General features: G+C 35.7%; 1 pseudogene; it reads left to right on the top strand.

Annotated features, from left to right (window-relative positions):
- The window catches only part of LOC113713920 (DNA gyrase subunit A, chloroplastic/mitochondrial-like), a 113,971-nt pseudogene that overhangs the window by 76,770 nt on the left and 22,077 nt on the right, over nucleotides 1-15,124 (top strand).

The raw sequence follows: 15,124 nt of genomic DNA, 5'->3' as shown, positions 1-15,124 counted from the left end.
GGTCCACCACAATTCATCAAATTCAACCCAAAATCTAGTGGCATAGTGACATTTGGAGATGACGTGTTTCTACCTCAAGACCATTGGAGCTTTTACATCTTAATTTGTTTAGTCCTACACAAATTGCTAATTTGGGTGGTAAGAGATATTATTTAGTCATTATTGATGATTATTCTAGATACACTTGGGTGGTTTTTCTTGCTTACAAGATGATACTTTCAAAAAATTTCGTTTCTCTATTTGCAAAAGTTCAAAATCTGCTTGGTTTAAATATTGTTAAAATTAGAAGTGACAATGGTTCGGAATTTAAATGTTTTGACTTTTCGAAATTTTGTGACTTCATTTTAGGCACTCTAGAGTCATTTGCACTTCATATTAGACAGTGAATGTTCAAGACACATGACTAGTGGTCCATAGACACATGACTAGAATCAAAGTCATGTGTCTAGTGGTTCATAGACAGTGAATCAAAGTGGTTCATAGACAGTGAATGTTCAAGACACATGACTAGTGGTCCACCACAATTCATCAAATTCAACCCAAAATCTAGTGGCATAGTGACATTTGGAGATGACGTGTTTCTACCTCAAGACCATTGGAGCTTTTACATCTTGATTTGTTTAGGCCTACACAAATTGCTAATTTGGGTGGTAAGAGATATTATTTAGTCATTATTGATGATTATTCTAGATACACTTGGGTGGTTTTTCTTGCTTACAAGATGATACTTTCAAAAAATTTTGTTTCTCTATTTGCAAAAGTTCAAAATCTGCTTGGTTTAAATATTGTTAAAATTAGAAGTGACAATGGTTCGGAATTTAAATGTTTTGACTTTTCGAAATTTTGTGACTTCATTTTAGGCACTCTAGAGTCATTTGCACTTCATATTAGGATGCATTTTCAATATTCTTTTGTAATTTTCTTTTGATGTTCATGATGTTCTAAACTGAGTTTCCTTTGATATTTTTTGAATGATTAGTGGATTTTAGTTGATATTACTAGATTTTTATGATGATAAAAAGGGGGAGAAAAAATAATGCTGATCTAATGATGTTGGATCTTGGCTGATGATACTTGCTAGATTTTGGTGTTCTTAATGATTTTTGTTAATGATTTTTGACTAATGGATGTTGTATGACTTTCCGTTGTTATAATGACAAAAAGGGTGAGAATGGATAATGGATTGGATGTTGTATGTAAGGGGGAGTTATTGGAGAGTTGTTTTGTTCTGAGATGCTATGAGCAAGGGGGAGCTTCTGCTCATTTTCCTTCCTTCCATCCATTGTTTTGTCATCATCAAAAAGGGGAAGAATGTTGATCTTGATCCCTGTTTTTTGATGTTTACAAAACAAATGGATAGTACTAATATCTTTTCTAATAAATCCTTTCAACCTTGAAGTAATTTGATTCAAAGAACAAGAACATTTGAAAGAAGAAAAAGGAAGACGAAAGCTGTCGGACGCTCACAAAGACAACACCGGACGTCCGATAGAAAGTCTCTGTCTGCTATCGAATGCAAGCATCGGAAGTACCGGACGTCCGATAGAATTGAGATAATCCTTCAAACTCTCTGTCTGCTATCAGACGCAAACATCGGAAGTACCGCACGTCCGATAGAATCATTCAAACTCTTTGTTTGCTATCGGAAGCAAGTATCGGAAGAACCAGACGTCCGATAGAATCCTTCAAACTCTCTATCTGCTATTGGACGCAAGCAACGGTAGTACCGGACGTCCGATACTCCCAACAGCTATATGACTCTTCAACTATTTTCTATCCGTTGGAAGCATTAATGAAGCACTTTCTTGGTCTCATATAAATAGAGCATTATCAGAAACTTCAAACAACTTTTGCACATTGAAAATACAAAAGATATAGAGTAGTTTAGGTGAGAAAATACTCTTTAAGGAAGATTTGTAGTCTTGGTGGTGTGAAATTCATTGTAAACTTTTCATTTGTGAGTGAATACTTTAATAGTGTAGTTCTGTGAGGGTTGTCCTGAGAGATAGTAAAACTTCCTAATTTGACCAAGTGAAACTTGGAGTAAGGAGGAAGTGAGCCTTCCTTTGTACACAAGATTGGTTGTATTTCATCAACTTGAAGAAATTTGCTTTGTGAATTGATCTTCAAGTTCAAGAGGAGTTTGGTAGTCAATTGGTTTGCAACTCCTCTTCTTATTTATTGATCATTATCTTGTGATTCTTAAATTGCATATCTCTTCTACTTCTCTCAAGTGATTTTGTTCCTTCATTGATTGATTCATTGTGTGATCACTTAGAAAAGAGGGTAAATTTCATATTGAACAAAAAAGTACCCATAACATGATTAGCCTTTTAATCAACCTAATTCACCCCCTTCTTAGATTGTTTTCGATCGTTACATCTTTCTCGACATGTATGTGTGCGCACATATGTACTTGTACGGTGAAAATGGCACAAATGACAAGTGCAGTGGTTTTTATTCTTGATAAGTAAAACAACACTTCCAATTGTTTATAGTGCATAGTAATCAATAGCTAGATTTCTCCTTCACATAAAAATGAAAGAGAAATTAGGCTTTTGTTGTATTGCAATTTATTCATTTTGTGGGGGATCAAAACATGTCTTAGTTTCATACTTAAATTAACCTGATGAACCACAGGTTATTCCTCTTCTTTGTGCTATTCAAATACAATATCCGATCAATTCTTATTCATTCTTCTCGTGATTTTTGGCTTACAGTATTCTTAATGGCCAACCTAAAGTTATGGGATTGAAGGAATTGCTCCTGGTGATTTATTCTTATTATGGCTCTATTTATTTGTGATACATAGAATTACTACAAGTATACATGTTTTTTTTTATCTGTTATTACGGCTTATTTGTTGCGTGTCTTTATATATCTTTTCTTATTATCCTTGAATTCTTTGTCTTCTTCAGGGAGTGGCTTGGCAGTGTGCATATTTAAATTATACAACTGATAGTCTTTTCTTATATCCTTGAATGCTGTTTCCTACTTATTCTCGTCAATAGCAATTCTTCTTTTGCAGAATCCAATTGATTGTGTAGTTTTACTCATTTGTGAAATGAATTCAATCTGCGGGATCTATAGTTTGTTAAATTCCAAGTTTCAGGTCGTTCAGTCTTGAGCAGACATTGTTCCTTACCTTGGGCATTCCTGCATTTTGCATCTCTATATTTGCCTAGACATGCATTTCGAATGTCCTTCAATAATTGGGCTAGATATACATGTATATACCTTCAAAACTTCTCTGGTTAAATTATAATTTTCTTTGTCGGTTCACAGGCTTTCCTGGACTTCAGATGCTCTGTGATTGAAAGGCGTGCTAGATTTAAGCTTTCACATACACAAGATAGACATCATACTGTTGAGGTACGCTTTAGTTCTGGGGAAGTTGGATTCACACGCATATCACGTTTTTTAAATAGTACCATTTGTCTAGAGTATGCGTCTTTCACTACAAGTTTCAACCATTTGTCCTGTACTCTTAATTTGCTTGAGTTATTTTAGGTTGTTATTTTGATATTCAACTCAGTTTCTTTGACTTGAATATCTTGATCCACGCGGAGGCTTTGAATTATTCCCTCTACAGGGAAAGATGGACTGGTTGTTGATGGCTTGCTTCATGGTGCTGTTGCACCTGTTTTATGCTGCCAAGTTTTGTGGTTATGGTGCTTGATATCCCATTTTAATTGTTTTTTTTTCCACCTTTTGGTGCGTGATGAACTTAGGGTATCGTTGTGGGGTTTGTTAATTTGGACAGAGTGATTGACATAATTAGGCAGGCTTCAAGTGATTCCGGGGCAACAGCTCAATTGATGAAAGGTAATTTGAGGTAATTTGCTTCTTGATGACGCTCTGTTTATGTACCATTTTCTTCTCGCATGCATGCAGGAAACCATACAAGGGCACAAAATGATAATCATATGTTTGGTCTGTTCTAGATTTGCATGCCACTTCACTTGATAATGCAAATTGCATTACTTAGGGTCTGAATTATGTGAACAGTTCTTATTCTATAGGTTTCTGGTGTTTAAACTCTAATATGACTATCATTTTGTTGTTTGGAGTGTAAAATACGTGCTGTAGTCAAAGAAGTGACAAAGGTTGAGTAAATTTCACCATCATAGGCATTTAGGTATTATAAGACTATGTGACTGTTGGCACTATTCAGATTTAAGTATTACAGGAATACTTTGAAGAGTTTCCATCCTGTTCTTATCTCTTTCAAATTATGGACCTTAGTCCACTTTAGAATACGGTGGAACTTTCAACATTTGCTTAGCTTCTTTAACATTATTGAATACTGAATACCTTAATTGAGCATTCTCTGTACCTCCTTAAAGGTGCATAAGCTGTCAAATTGCAACTTGATTTGGTCTGGTTGGGGTGAAAAAGTCGTGATATTCTTATCATCGAACTGTCCTTTTCTTAAGTTTCTGACTCTTAAATCGTCAAAGATTTGTAGTTGATTGTGCTTGCTAATTTATGTTGATATCCACCACCTAGTGTTTAATAATCAAGAATAAATGCAATATTCACACAAAGTAAAAGCAACTTTCTCCCACGTTGTAAACAAGGAGGTACTATGCAATGTCAACTTAGCTTTTGGATTCTGTTTCTACAATAGGACAGCAAGCAGTTACCCTGATTTTGTTCTGATCAACAAGAGGAGTTTTGCTGCACACTTGGATGCATTTGGATGAAATGAAGATTTTTCCCCTATATTATTTGGACTAGGAATTAAGATGCCTTCAAATAAAGTATTTGCAAGTAGGAAGAAAGACCTTATTGATAAGCTTCTATGATCTGAACTAGTTTTGCGTAAGCGATATGCATGGATTGAAGATATTCTTTTCCTTATGTTCTCTTTACTAAGAAATGAAGATGATTTGTAAAGAAGGATTTGCAAGTGGTAAGAAAGACCTCCTTAATTCTCTAACTAGTTATATGTAGGTGATGGATATGCATGGATTGAAGATATTTTTTCCCTTATGTTCTCTTGACCAAGAAATGAAGATGATTTGTAAAGAAGGATTTGCAAGTGGTAAGAAAGACCACCTTAATTATCTAACTAGTTATATGTAAGTGATGTATGTGTGTGTATATATATATATATATATATATATATATATATAGACACACATAACTTTTCTTATCCTACCATATATAAAGCAGGAGGGAGGGGTTTGATGTAAACAAATCGTATCATTTAACGTATTGTCTAATCTACCCTTATTTTTAAAGAGAATTACATCATCTTAACTACCCACCTTATTGCATTAACTAACAGATCTCTAACAAAAAATTACTGTTTCCCTAAAAATACCAAAACAGTTTAACTCTTTTAAACTACTAATACTTTAACACAAAAATAAATTGAAATTTTATTATCTTTTTATTAGTTGCACACACAGTTTGCATCAAGCACTAGTTTACTCACACACATCTATATGTATGTACATAGAAATGGCAGCAATAATATGCTTTCTAAAATGGATAGGTCTGGGCAGGCTGAAAAACTAACGTGCACTTTTATACTCTTTTCATGTAAAAATAATCCTTACAGCAAGGTGGTTAGACAAACAAGGGTTGAATGTACCCCTCTACCATATCTATACAAATAGAATAGCCGATCTATACAGAATGGTAAAGGGGACTTCTATGATCACCGATCATAGAATAGAAATCAAGGGTTAATCCTTACCAACTTGATCTTCTTGCTCCTGGCAACAAACATGCATGAACCATTTCACGAAGTATATGTCCGGACAGTCCAAAGTCTCGATAATTAGCTCTTGGTCTTCCGGTCGACAAAACAACGTCGATGAAGGCGTGTAGGTGCACTATTCCGCGTGGAGATTGTAACTTTCTATAAATTTCCCATTTGTCATTTAATGACTGAACTTTGCTTATTTCTTTTTTTTTTTTGTGCAGGAAGAAACAAGAAGAAAAATTTAGGAAACTCTGAAAACTATAACCATCACCAAGGTAGAAAATGAAAATGTGCAAGTGGAAACAAAGAAATTTACTAGGTTGTGTTATCTAAAACTTGCATTGGTCGGAAACACGTGGTGCATGGCTTGTATGTATCTCCTAAGACAACAAGAAACTGTTTTCTGCGTTTTCTTTCTCATTTGAGGAGATATTTTTCTGGAAGTCGATCTTCCTTGCTTGTTTCTGTGCTTTAATGGTTGTACAACTATTTTTGCACCATTCTCTTGTTTATCTTTGTATCAATGATTAGGGAGACAAATTTGTAAGGATTTGGTTTCGACTTTTTAATTTTTCGGTCATGCTGAATTCTTTTGGATCTTGTAATTTCTGTAGTGCCATGCACTGGTGTTAAGTGCTCTTATTCAAGGATTTAGATCACCAAGATAATATTCATGAGATCAATGAAAGTATACTCTCTACATCTGAGGCTTGAAAAATAAAAACAAGGTATATATATGAAAATTTACACCTGATAACTTTGCTCTTTTTCCAGAATTCAATTTGTCAGAGAAACAAGCTGAAGCTATTTTGGATGTTAGCCTGAGAAGACTAACACTCCTTGAGGTTTATCATAATTCTGTCGCATAGTCCTTTTCACTTTTATATGTTCTTTTAACTACTGCATCATAGCATCTCTCGAGCTGTAACTGAACTATCCTGTGATAGTGAAAACTTGTGTTGCCATTATGGAGAGAAATAAATTTGTTGATGATAGGAAATCTTTGACAGTTCAAATATCCAAGTTGCTGGAGGTTTTGTCCAGCAAAAAGCAAATACTTCAGGTAAGATTGTTGTATAGAAGAAATTGTATCTTGTTTTGTTTTATGTTGAAGGATTGCCTTTGGCAGTCAATTAAAGTACTTTGATCTGCATCTAATCTAGCTTTAGCCAAGAATCAATTGGTGAATATAGAGGTGAAGTTTGTTTATCTGCTGTTGGACAAAGAGACTGATATTATCTAATTATATCTTGAAATGCTCTCCAATTTACCTTTTCTGACATTAGTTTTTTTTTCCTAAAACAATATTACTTTCAATCTTACATTGATTTTGTCCCCTTCTTTTGGCCTTATTGCTGCAGTAATGTGCATTGAATATGTTAGTGCTCGTTTCGTTGCCATTCATTTTACAGTTCATGCTTTTAAAAAATTATTATTTTCTTCATGCAATTTAGCTGATAGAAGAAGAAGCGATTGAAATAAAGATGTTCGACCCCAAGACGTTCGACATTAGAGGACTCAGAGAGCAGCCAAGTTGAAGATATAGATGTTATCCCCAATGACGAAATGCTAATTGGTAGTTTAGCTGTCTTCTGTCCATTTTGGCACACATAGTTCTTTGTTGCATTGTTACACCAATGGTTTCATGTTTCAATTTCAGGCAATTAGTAAGAAGGGTTATGTCAAACGATTGAAGTCTGATACCTTTAATCTTCAAAACCGGGGAACTATTGGCAAATCAGTAGGAAAACTCAGAGATAATGATACCATGTCTGATTTTCTTGTCTGTCATGCCCATGACCTTGTCTTGTATTTCAGGTATTCTTCTGCAAGTCATCCTTTTACTGTTAGTTTTTTGGTGAAGGTGTTTTCTGTCCTCTACTTACTGAAATGGATATGGCGTATTTCTTGGTGTCAGTAATGCTTACTATATTTTATCATTTATCCTTTTCTGCCTTAGCAGATTAATGTGTGATTAGCCCTTATTCGATCATGTATATGTATTTGGTTCATCTTGTGAGCTTTTCCATTCTTGGCAGTGATAAGGGAATAGTTTGCTCAGCTCGGGCCTACAAAATTCCTGAATGCACTCGAGCTGCAGCTGGTGCAACGCTAGTTCAGGTATCTGAATGCACTTCTGCAGAGAAGCTTCTGATTATAACCTTCATATATCTGTTAATTTGTTTGTGCTCCAAATCCTGATCTTATCATTGTCTGATGGTGAGAGAATAACATCAATCATTCCAGTGAGTGAATTTTCTGGAGACCAATTTCTTTTAATGCTTACTGTGAATGGTTACGTCAAGAAAGTGTCTCTGAACTACTTCTCATCGACCAGATCTACTGGAATCATAGCAATACAATTGGTTTGTCCCTTCTCAGTTTTGTTGCTTGAATTGTAACTATTTCTAGTTTAATTCAGATAAAACAGTAGATGTTGCTTTACAGGTTCTGGGGATAAATTAAAATGGGTACGGCGCTGTACAAATGAGGACTTCGTTGCAATGGCATCACAAAGTGGAATGGTTCTCTTAAGTTCTCTTAAGTTCACGTGAGAGTGTAAGTTCTCTTGTTTCTCTTGTTTGCAAAATGGCATGAAAAAGCCCATTAATATGAGATATACGAGTTACCCTCCCACTTGATGAGCAGCAACAGTTGAGATTTGACAGGTTGTCGATGCCTGTACAATAATAAAAATGATAATCCTAATTGCCAACAATAGTAGTTTCGAGTCAATTCTAGCACTAGAGCAGTGATTCTGAATGTGCAATGAGTTACTAGATTCACCCTGACTCTAAAGAGTTTGCTAAATCCGATATACCAGAATTTATTCATGTGAACTTGTTAATTTGTATATAGGGTAAGTAGGGTCAAATCCATAGGGATTGAGAGTAATTCATTTATACTAAAGTTCAAGTTATGGGGGATTTTTTTATAGCAATGGTATTAATTAAAATGTTCGAATAAAAATAAATAGCCAACAATAGATTAAATGACAAATTATTAAAATCAAATTAACAATAACTAAGCTCTAGTCAAGAAATAATTTCGGTAATGGTTCACCTAATTAATTCTCGATGCAAAGATAATTCCAATTATGAATTAATAAATAGGTTATAACTGTCAAACAAGCGATGACAGTCAACTCCTCCTTACTGTATCGATGACTGAGGTACGACCGTCAATTATTACTCTAATTGAGAAATAATCTCAGGTGTGCCAGTAATATTTAATTCTCCAATTGCCTTACGTATTAGAGGAGCCCTATTCTAACCAAATAACACACTATCAGAGTTACTTTAGATTAGCCTGTATATTCTCCTGATACAACTCCAATCATGTCAGTTGTCACTATTTTAGAACAATTAAATAATTACGGATTTAACGCTCCAATTGACATTAGGTTGCTAAATTAATTCAACGTCCGGGTCCAGGATATTCAATCAACGAAACAACCATAAACATTATCAACAGAGAATATGCAGTAAATTAGAGGAATAAATAAAATTAAATCGATCTTACAATTTTTAAATAAACCAAATCCTCCGTTGCTCCTTTACTAGAAAAAGAGATTTAGTTCATCTCTGTTGGAACAATCTCATGCGAATTCATAGAAACAATTGCGGCGTACATTCCTCAATTGAGATGATTCAATTCGATGGAATAAGAATAATGCGAAACTACAAAGAATGACTAATTGTCTTTTCGCACAAAACAATAGAAAAAGCATAAGACGACCAAAGATGACCAAGTCCAGTCTGCTAAAAATTGTCTCCTAATTGGGATTATACATCCCTCATACTATGGAAAGAAAAGAAGTAGGAATTAGCCGAGAATCGAGAAACTAGCTTTCTCCTTACTTTTTTGCTTGTGGCGGCTGGCTCTCCCAAGGCTCCCTGGAGTCCTCCTCGCAATTGACCTCTATCTCCTTTTTAACCGCGGCCAACAAACTAGGAGGTTTCCTAGTTGACACATTTCCTATTTGTGCTGAATTACCTTTGTTAGTTCAAATCACATTTGGTAAATTTTCACATTTTTACCACTTTTTTCTCCAAATCCCTGTGATCAGTACAAATACCAAAAGTAAATAGAAGTCACTAATTAATGCATATTTGGTAAGATAATAGGACGGAATTAATTATAAAATAAATGACAAAATCGCGACCTATCAATTCTCCCCACACCTAAACCATACTTGTTCTCAAGCATGAGAACAGCAAACAAACATCAATTCTTGACAATGGCTATCACTCTATCTTCCAATTGCCAATATACAAGAAGATACATATCAAGTATCAATGGTCGAGATCCAAGAAACATCACCTCAGTTAGCCTCTAAACCGCAGGCTTCTCCAATTTATGGCTAACTATCCTAAGAAAAAGGAATGATCGATCAGTATTTATCAGCAAATGGTCCAACTATTAACCGAAATCTCAACATTAAATCCATAGATTGGCAAATTGACTTTAAGCACATATCTATACAACTTTCACACCTTTTTATCACGCTTTTCTGTTTCTCTCTTTTTTTTTTCTTTTCAATAGTAATAATAGGCTTAGTCTCTTGCCATTAGAACCTTTTGACGTGAACTCTAATATTTGTCAGATGAAGGAGCTCAGTTACTCAGCTCCTGTAGCTATAAGACCACATACTGATAGGTATTACTATTTTTTGACACGAGAATCGATACTTTTGGTGAAGATCTTCGATTACTCAGCAGTAATAACTAGCAGAGTACAACCAACTGTTAATCACAGCCAGGCAACAAAATAACTCAAACTATCACATAAAACAGCAGCAGTTAGTCTCATTTCTTCAAACATGGAGAACTAAAGTTAATAATTGGACCAACTCACATAGAAATGCCAACCAGTTATTCCCTATACCTAGAAAAGTCAACCAAAAATTATAAGAGGCACAAAATCATTGATATTCACCAAAGAGATACTTCTGGACTTAATCGAATTAACATGATACACTTTTATTACTAAAACTTGACAATAGCATAATTAGAGTCAACAACCATCATCAATCCTTGGTAGTCACAAAACTACTGATCACTAATAAAAGGAAAAAGAAAATAAAAGAAAAACAGAATAAACAACAAGAAATAAAGGAAAAATATCTCAAAACTAAAAATACTAGCTGTACCACAGCTCTCCCTCCACACCTAAATCCAACATTGTCCTCAATGGAGGTAATAGAGCAAATAAAGCAAATAGGACAATGAAACATCCCCGAATATGTGGTGGAGGTCCCCGACTGGCTATGGGATAGGTGGAAACAGCGGAGCAGCCATGGCTGGCGACGCTTGGCGAACAGCGTGCGATTGGCAAGATGACTGGTGGGAGCAGAGGTGTCGTTCGGCAGGGGTGGCGGACAGCGAGAGAGAGAGGAAGAGATTGGCGGCTCCGTGCGGTGTGGGTCGAGAGAGAGAGAGTGTGTGTGTGTGTGCAGAAGTGGCGGCAGACAGCAGGGGTTTTGAGGGTGGCAGCGCGCGTCAGTGGGCAGCAGCAGCGCTCGTTGGCGACGGTGACGGTGACGGTGTACGGCACTGCGATGCAGCGGTGGTGTTGTGGCGCGCGAGGGTTGGCCAATGCGTGTTAGTGTGTGTTGAGTTTCAGCCGAAAGAGAAGGAGGGGAAAAACAGGGGAGAAGGAAAGGAAGAAAAGAGAAAGAAAGAAGAAGAAAAGAAGAAAGAAAGAAGAAGAAGAAAACGTTTAGATTTTTTTTAAAATTTTGAATTCAGATTTTAAATTTTGAAATTTAAAAATTAAATTTTAAGGTGAAACAAAAAAATTTTAATTTTTTTTAAAAAAAATACATACCTTTTCCTAGAACATGACGTGGGTACGTCAAGAAGGCAAGAACCCTTCTGACGAAGAAGTTGAGATTTGAAAGTTATCGCACGGCTTATTGACGTGGGCACGTCATGAGGGTGGAAATTCTTCTGATAATAACTTGTGGAATTGTTCACTACCACACGCCCTATTGACGCGAGCACGTCATGAGGGTAACAACCCTTCTGATGGAAATCTGGGAATTGAATATTATCACTAGAGGTGGCAAAATGGGCGAGATGGGTGGGATTTGTTTGGATTCGAAATGAAACAGAATCATATGGGTTTGGGTTTAACCTTACTCATATGTGCTTTGGGACTAATTTGGGCGGGATCACTTTGGGATGGATTTAGATTGATCCCGTCAATACCCAAATCTATTTTCTATATGTTTTTCCTTTAATTTTTTTTATATATAACTTTAATATTGTTATTTGTTAAATTTCTTTTGATCTTATTGTGAATTTATATTTTCCTGAATTCATTTACACTCTAAAACGATCAACAATTACTTTAAAAAGATAACATTTTGGTAAGAATGAACATATCTTCTCCCTGGAATAAACCAAAAATTTTGATTAACAAATAAAGGAAAAGATATATATATAGCCATATTCCAACCTTACCCATAATGTTGTCTGACACAAGGACTACAAACAAGATTTTTTAACACCAAATTCATTCTTATTGACATTCTTAAAGTTTTCAAAATTTGATACAAAAGAAATTCGATAGACATATAGCCATATTCCAACCTTACCCATAATGTTGTCTGACACAAGGACTAGAAACAAGATTTTTTAACACCAAATTCATTCTTACTGACATTCTTAAAGTTTTCAAAATTTGATACAAAAAAAATTCACATTAAATGCTGAATAAAGCTAGCACAGAAACGAAGAAGATGATTAAAAATTGATAACATGGTTGCGTATAGAAATCTATGTAGATACTTCAACAATTAGCATAAAATCAATATAAAGGGTGCCAACAATTGTTAGTAAAGTATTGATTCTTGTAGACACCAAGATTTTATCAATTCATTTTATTTTTATTGTTATCTTTATTTTTTGTAAGTTGTTTAAATGAAATCATTTTTACTTAATTGGTTTTTTTTTTGTAGGAAAGTGAAGAAAGGAAAAGAAAGAAAATGGAAGTGAAAAAAATTAGATTTTTGGAAAAAAAATCAGAGATGAATTTTTGGATAAATGAAATTTTTTGGGAAGATATTTGGGCCCAATGGGCACCCAAGTATTTTCCAACATTTCCCATCAAATAATGGGTACAATTGGGATGCATCCCATTTTAAATCTAATATTAAATTACAATACCCATCCCGCCAAAAATCATTTTGGACATGGGTAACCTATTGGGAATTAGGACAAATTGCCACCTCTAGTTATCACGTGCCCTATTGACACCGGCGCATCATGATGGCAAGAACCCTTCTGATGAAGAGTTGTTGAATTAAAAGTTATCACGTGCCTTACTGATGCGACAGCGTCATGTCAGTCAGTCCGCTCCAGGATCGAAGAAAGAGCTCTCCAGGTGACTTGACGCAGGCGCGACATGAGGGTGGAAACCCTTTTGATGAAGCACTTGGGAGATGTACATTATCACGCGCCCTATTGACGCAGGCACGTCATGTCAGGGGAACACCTACTAATCATCAAAAATGAAAAATTAAACCAGAAATCCAGAAAAACTCTCTGAAAACATATTGAAACTATCAAATAAAACTAAAAAAATAACTGAAAGAAATTGGGTTGCCTCCCAATAAGCGCCTTTTTTTAACGTCTTTGGCTAGACATTAAACACCACTCCTCAATCTGGATGTAATTCAAATTTTCTCGCATTCAGTGACATTCCTCCGGGATCCTAATAGTCATTGAGTGAAACCATTTTCTTTAACTTTCTACTCATTTTCACATCATAAAGTGCTTTCATTCCATGATACTGGTTCGCAGCAACTTTGAATTTATTCTTACAATCGAGCTCAAAAAATTCTTGAACAGAGGGATTAGTAGCATGAGTGACAAACACAAAATAAGAGTTAACAAAATGTTTCATTGTATCAAAAATATTAAAATAGACTACTTCTCCATTAAATTTCATTGTGAAAGTACCCTTACTAACATCAATCTTGGTCTGAGCAGTACTCAAGAAGGATCTACCTAACAACAAAGGTGAAGGGTTGGGAGAATGATCATCGTCCATGTCAAATATATAAAAATCAGTTGGGAATACCAATTCATTAATTTTAACCAACACATCTTCGACCAACCCATCAAGATATACATTCGTTCGGTCAGTTAATTGGATTATTATCCCAATTTCTTTTAATGGACCCAGGCTCAAAGAAGCATAAATAGATTTAGGCATTATATTGATCGATGTTCCTAAGTCCAACATGGCATTTCTAATTAAAATATTACCTATCCTATAGGGGATAGTAAACATACTTGGATCCCCGCATTTCAGTGGGAGTTTCCTCTGTAGAACCGTTAACATGTTCTCCCCCATAATAACTTTTTCGTCTCCCGTCAGCCTTCTTCAATTAACTCATAAATCCTTTAAAAATTTCGCGTACTTTGGCACTTGTTTGATTGCATTTAGCAAGAGAATGTTGATCTCTACCTTGCGGAATACCTCCAAGATCTCTTTTTTCTTGTCCTGTTTCTTCGGTTTCTCCAACCTACTGGGAAAGGGAGGCGGATTAGTTTTAATCTCAATGATTGGGTCAGGGAGTATTACTGGATTTTTGCTGTTTCTGTCCTCCTCTTCAAGCTCTTTCTCAATCTTTTCTTAATCCTTGTCCTTTGGGGTCACGAGTTCGGCTCCTTGAATTTCCTTCCCGCTCCTTAGGGTCATTGCACTTATGTTCTTCATGTTTAGTTCAGGTTGAGACAGTAATTTTTTGTGAACTTGGGATTCTAGACGGTTGATTGCTGTTACCATCTGACTCATCTGACTTTGCATTGCTTGCATCTGCCACATTTGACTTTGCAAGTTAGATTCCATCTTTTGTTGACTAGAAATTAATTGTTTCATCATTTCATCTACAGACGGGCCTGAACTTGGAGGAGGTGGTGGCTGCTGAGGTTGGTATTGCTGTTGATACCCTTACTATTTATTCGGTGCAAAATTTGATTGCCTATTTCCTCCATAACTAAAGTTAGGGTGATCTCTCCAGTCCGGATTGTACGTATTCAAATACGGATCATATGTTTTCTTGGCGCAGGCGTGTGACCAGCCATGTTTACTTGTTTAGCATTCTCTTCTTGAATCATTGGACATATCTCTGTAGAATGACCCATGGCCGTATAAATCCCATACACCTTGGCTTGTGGTGCATTTCTCATAGTCAATTGTCTAACAAAGGATATTAACTCGGATAACTGCTGTTGGTTAGAAGAAGTTTCTACCTCATTCATTTTGCGTATTGGGACATCCTCTCTTGTACTGAATTGCTACGAGTTCTGAGCCATCATTTCAATCAATTCCCATGCTTCTCGAGGAGTCCTGTTCACCAACGCCCCTTCACTTGCAGCATCGATAATGCTCCTG

Source organism: Coffea arabica, chromosome 10c, assembly GCF_036785885.1.
Source record: "Coffea arabica cultivar ET-39 chromosome 10c, Coffea Arabica ET-39 HiFi, whole genome shotgun sequence".
Lineage (NCBI taxonomy): Eukaryota > Viridiplantae > Streptophyta > Magnoliopsida > Gentianales > Rubiaceae > Coffea > Coffea arabica.
This window is presented reverse-complemented; position numbering and strand designations above follow the sequence as displayed.